This window comes from Wolffia australiana, chromosome 6 (assembly GCF_029677425.1).
Source record: "Wolffia australiana isolate 7733 chromosome 6, ASM2967742v1".
Classification (NCBI taxonomy): Eukaryota; Viridiplantae; Streptophyta; class Magnoliopsida; order Alismatales; family Araceae; genus Wolffia; species Wolffia australiana.
The window spans coordinates 14,564,378-14,570,699 of NC_135840.1; positions in this window are offsets into that span (position 1 = coordinate 14,564,378).

Genomic DNA, 6,322 nt, shown 5'->3' on the forward strand with positions numbered 1-6,322 from the left:
GGCCTCTCGATTGATGATCGAGTGACTTGTATCGGTCACTCCCTTAGTTCGTGTTTCCATTGTTGCCCTGCATCTCCCACGCTGAGACTGTGGAGCACATTTTCTTCCATAGTGAGACAATCCTAGACTGTTGGTGCCAAATTACACATCATTGGCACCCGCTACCATATACCCCTTCTACTCTAACAACGTTAGAGTGTTTTCGCAAAATTTTCCTCATGCCAACACGCTCCAAGCGGAGCCCATTCTTTCACGTCACCATAGCTTACTTACTTTTGGGAGATTTAGAAAGGGAAAAATTCTTCTCATTTTGTAGGGACCCCCATGCGCTCACTGGATAACATGCGACAAGTCTAGCACTGGATGTGATGCACCCACCATCTCATACCGCCCCTCGCCCGCAGCTCAGCCCTCACATGCGATCTCCTTCGCACTTGGGGTATTTCGGTGACCCTCACCCCCATCACCATTTGGGTATAGCTTGCCCACTGACACCCCCCGCCAATTGGCATCCTCAAGTTGAATGTGGATGGTGCGGACTAAGGGAACCCGGGACTAGCCGGAGGGGGTTATCCTCCACGATCACACATGGAGTATTCACTTTGCCTTTTCGTATTTTTATGGTATCCAAACTAACTCAACAGCTGAGGTTATGGCGATACGCGATAATTTGCTCCTCTGCGAGGTAGGAAACCTCCACAATTTCATTGTAGAATCAGACTCACATGTGTTAGTAAACATGCTCCGTGCAGGCACCTACTCCTAGTGGCGGCTGCAGCAAGTATGGCAGGACATCATACGGTGCCACCCCCGCTTGATCAGTATCTGTCACCAATTGCACGAGGGCAACCAGACTGCGGATGCCCTTGCCAACCATGTAGTATGCACTCGAGCCCCTTCTACTCTTTACTCCTCTTGGCAGGAACTCCCTTGGACAGCTCGAGGTTGCCATCGCATTGAACACCTTGGCTTTCCGGCTCTTCGCACGCGTCGCACCCCGTCAAAGGATGGCCCCTGCGACTAGAGGAGAGAGCGCTCTCCCTCTCACCTAACTGATGTACCCGCCACACACCTCAACGATGACACCTTTTTAAGGTGGGAAGAGTTTGAACACTCCATGTACCATCATCGCTGCGGGGGACCCTACGCAACACCAACATGAGCGACCTTCTCCCAGCACCTCCTAGGTACACTCATGTATTTTTTTATTTTCCTGCACAATGTGCGTGGACGAGTAGGACCCGAGTTTAATTGGGATATTTGTGCTCGCTCCACGCTTATAAACGTAGATAAACAATCCATTTCATATATATATATATAAAATCCCCCTTGGGTGGAGTCTAGGGCATGGCGGATCGGTCTACGGGAACAACCCCAGGGTTGGACGTACCCGACACCGTGTATTTTGCCAAAAAAAACTCATATGGATGAAAAAGTATATTAAATAAGCAAGAATTACATGAGGGTTCTCTTATTTGTCACAAAAATTTAGGGGGCATCCAAAGGATTTTTAAAAAATCTTACACCTCTACCTTGTCTGATAATATAGAGAGCATATCAAAGTAAGAAAATGAGTTTTATTTCCATTTTCAGAATTGGAAACGTTGGGTTAAATAACCCTGATTGAGATGAAAGATGAATGTCAAAATCATAATGATACTTACAAAATGATGACCAATTCACATGTGGACAGATTAATGCCAGAATTTCTCAATTCCTCATGTTAGATGGATTAATTTGTTCATGTTCCCTGCCTCTAGATGAATCCACACAATCCCTGGAATGGTGATTCTCCTTCATCTTCATGAACCCCTCATCTCTCCATATCGTTGTTATGTTGTTCCAATTGCAATGGGAGTGGAGTGGAGCCAAGGGGAGAAGGGAGATCAAGGATAGGAACCTTAAAAAGTATGGCTTGGATAAAATTCATTCAAGGCCTTCCCCTCTTTATACTAAGGGGACTTTATATAAACAACTCTTAACTTCCAACATTCAAAATGTTATTTGTGTGTGACCCTCTAGGCCCATGTATAAGCCTAGTTAACGACTCCAGTGTCTCGATAAACTTTATTAACCTTGTAAATTAATTACATATCCAATCATATAGATTAATTAATCATAGATTGATTTAACCCAATCCATAGGTTGGGTTTCCAATTTAAGGGGTTCCAAGCTACACATCATGTTCCAGAAGATACATATGAGTGTATTAACTTAGTTACGGAACCTTCCATCATCGGTTGCCATGTATGTATAGTCCCTCATCTGCTTAATGCTCCTAACCAATTATCCAAGTCAGTACTAATGTGTTTAGAAATCATCAACTAACTATCTATGATATTCTACTACCTTGCCCCTAGACTTCATTGTGTTGTCTTCCTTGAGATGTCTCCCCTTATATCGAGGATAAATGATCCCATCTTAAATGCTCAATCATGTTCGAGAACTTCTTGTTGCACCCAAGCTAAGATGGTTTGGAATTCCATGAATAAAACTCTAAGGCCATATTCAAAGAACAATTGTTCATCCACAAGACAACTTTGGTATCTCAAGTCTAAGGACCACTTACATAACCATGACATGAATCAATATGATTGATATTTTGGTATAATACCATTAAGTGAGTCATATGGATCAATTCAATGAACTTTTTCTACTTAAGAGCACCACAATCTATCAATGTATCCACACTAGTGACTACGAGATCATCCATATTCATCATATGAGTTCGACTAGATTAGTGATATTCCATATAAATACTTTACTGTCCTTCAATATCCTTTGAACATAAATATTTGGAACACATGCCTAAGGACTAGTAATCTGTGTTATGATCTCATCATAATTCACTAAGTCAGATCATGTGTTCGTGAACTTCATCCTAAGCATCACTTGTGCATTCTAATGAATATATTGTGTTAATACATATTTAACAAAATACTAAGGGATTGGCTTGTCTGCCAAATATATTTGCATTAGAGAAGTCTTGAAAATCACAAATTGGAGATTTTTGCCATTGCACTAAATTTTTTAGACACAAAAAAAATTCTTATAATATAGTTCCCTAATATCTTATATATGGCACAAGAGTCAAGATTCAAATGTGACAATAAGTTCAAATGCATCGCATAAGTGGGTTCCCATAACTTAATTATTTGATAAGTTTTGAATGGCTTATCAATAACCATCCTTCACGGTGGGAAATCTTATTTGGAGAATCATGGTGATTCATAAGATGATTTTAAAAAATCTTGAAAGTTGCATTTATGTTTAATATGATATGATATAAACAAAAGATGTTCCTTCATTATTTGTGTCCCTTCACACAATCCATTAAAATAGAATCCAAGAGTCAACAGTTTGGTCTAATGGGGCTCTGCCTCATAGTAATTGCAACAAGCTAATGAGCTTGATGCAGGACCACGTCAAGGACGAGATCCGGCCGTCACCGAGGGTTCGTACTCGCGGTTGTTAGCGTCAGTGCGCGACGGCTATAAGGCGCTGTCGTCGGGCACGGGGAATCCTATGAGGGCGAGCTATGGTGAAATGATCCAGGTAGGGGGGGGTGTCGTACGCGCAGTTGCCGACAAGCAAAGGGGTGCCGACGTCCGGGTTCGACGGGGTCTCCCGGAGACAGGTAGGTAAGCCTCCTGACCCTCGTTCGGACGGACGAGGTTGCTACAGCGCCGAACGGGATATGATGCTCAAATGTACGTGATCTTCACTCGTCCTGTCACTCTCACCTACGTCTAACCTGAGTGCGGTGGCGGCAACAGAAAATGCACTGTAGGAAATAAATGATGGGAGCGAATGGCGTACCTCGTCGTCGATCGAGAGGATCGTCCCGGCGTTGTGCGAGAACTCGCTGGGTGCAATGTCAGCACTAGGAGGGGCGTTGTCGGTAGACGGTCAGGGGAGCGTGAGGGGCGTTGATCGTGGGACAAGAGCGGCATGAAAAGACTGCTCGGAGCACTGGGATGATGGGTGTAGGGGCGCTCCAGGTGCCGCGGACGGGTCACACGGCAGGGTGCTTCCGCTGTAGGAGGTTGCGCCTGGCAGTTCGTCAAGCGTGTGGGGCGCGAGCGAGGAGGGGTATCGCCAAGGAGGCAGTCAACGGTCGTTGCCCGCGTGAGCAGCTCGGGCGCGGGGCCGGGTCGACGTCCAGTCACCAGGTGCAACCCGGGTAAAGAAATGGTTTCGCGGGGCCTGCCCGGTGCAACAGAAATTGGAGGGCATGGTCGACGGAGCTAGCGCTTCAGGGACGGGCTCCGGCATCGCTTGCGGCGGAGGATGAACAGGAACTCGAGCTGGGCGGCCGGACGTGGCCGTGGTCGCGCGAGAGTCGCAGAGGGGCCGGTGCAACGCCGCGAAGGAGGTCCGCGTTGAGAGCTTGCGCGAGACGTGGATCCGCGAGCTGCGGCAGCACGTCGTTCCCCTAGAACAGAGGAGAACGGCGGTAAGGGGCGGGAGGGGAGGCGGTCGCACGCTAGCGGCGTGGCAGCGCGCCGCGGCGCAGGAAATCGCCCAGCCAAGTGGGCGCGCGAACGCGGGGCGCGTGCTGCACGGTGACGCGCGGGCGTGCGCGAGGGCGCAGAGGGACGTGGGCGGCCGGCCTCTTCTGCCACTCCTGCTCTTCTTCTTCCTCTGCTCCTTCCTTTCCACCTTCTTCTTCTTCTTCTTTCCTGGTCGAAACCCTAACTCATCGGGGAGAAATCATCCCTTTCAAAGGAAACAACTTTTCAAAATTCATTCAAAAACGTTCATGCTTAGGGCACCCAACCTTCCTTTATATAGAGGGGGGGGTATGAGGCCCTAGGACCAAAATGACCCTACGATGAACTCAAACAATTCCTAAAACAAAGACATGAAACGAAGTGGGAAACCAAAGAAAACAACACAAACAGGTGATCAAGACATGATCAAGTAGCGTAAGAAAACGACGAGTGACGAAGACTGAAATCAAGACGAGGGGTAAAACAAAGGCATAAAGATAGCGGTGCGGTGTCCGTTACCCGGTATATTTGAATCCGGGCATGCGTACCATTGCCTTGGCTTGCCGGGCGGGCTGAACGCGAACGGCCGGTGCTGCCGAGGGCGACGGTGTCGTCTCCGAAGACGTATCCAGGGCTGGGGCTAGTGCCGTCGGGGATGACAGTGACGTCTCCAAAGACATTTCTGGGGCCGCTGCTGGGGCTGCGCCATCAGAGCTGACATGGGGTTCCTGATTGGAAAATTTTATCCATGTGGCAGCATGCATGCAAGTGTCATGGGCTTATTATCCCCGACTAGTCCTTGTGCAGTCCAATGGGGTGCCACAACAGGAAAGACCTTTTGAATTTTTAGATTAAAGTAAATATTAAATTTACTATGGAAATACAATAGATTAATGGATTATTCCATGAAATAATATTTAGTATTCATTTGCATTAATTATTTCTATGTTGATTCATCATGAATCCTCTAGAGATATTAATCATGAAAATTTCATCTTAAAACCTTCAGAATCATTTTCAAATCAATGAAGTTGAATTGAAACATTCTCCTTTATGCATTACTAAGGACTTCATTCCGCTTGACCATAGGAGGTAATGGTCCTTAGGCCAGTTAGTAATATAATTATTAATTTATTATGTTGTATTTAAATTTTTATATTGGTTATGTACGCAAATGTGTCATCATTTATGGTGAAAATAGTAAAATAAAAACTTATTTACGCAGTCCTCATTTTTTCACATATTTACGCTAATCTACATGACTCCTCTGAGTCAAGGGATAAATTATCATATTTCTTCCAAATTTATTTGAGATACGGTTATTTAGTTGGGTTGATAAAAAATTACTAGAGTCAAATGAGATAAAAGTAGAAGCCAAGGCATGATCTGGACCAAAGGAAAATGCCTCAATTATGAGTTGGAATAGTTGATACAGCCCAGACCATTAAAAGGAGAATTTAGGATCTTAATAAATAAAATTTATAAATGAGGTCAAATGGAGACAATTTTCTAGATCTGAGAGAAATTTTAGATATGGAAGTTACTTTCCAGATCTGCCCATCAAAGACGTGATGGAAATATGTGGCTGACAAGTCAATCACATATCCCATATCTCGTTTCATGTTCATTTATAGAACATATTCATTATAGTGCACATGTGATGTTTATAATGAAGTCCATGAATACATGATCTGACTTAGTCTTTAAGCATGTGTTCTAAATATTCCTATTCGAAGGATATTCAAGAAGGACATTGAAGTATATGTCTATAATAGTATTATCTAGCCTCACTCATATGAAAAGTATGGTCGGTCCCATAACATTAGTGT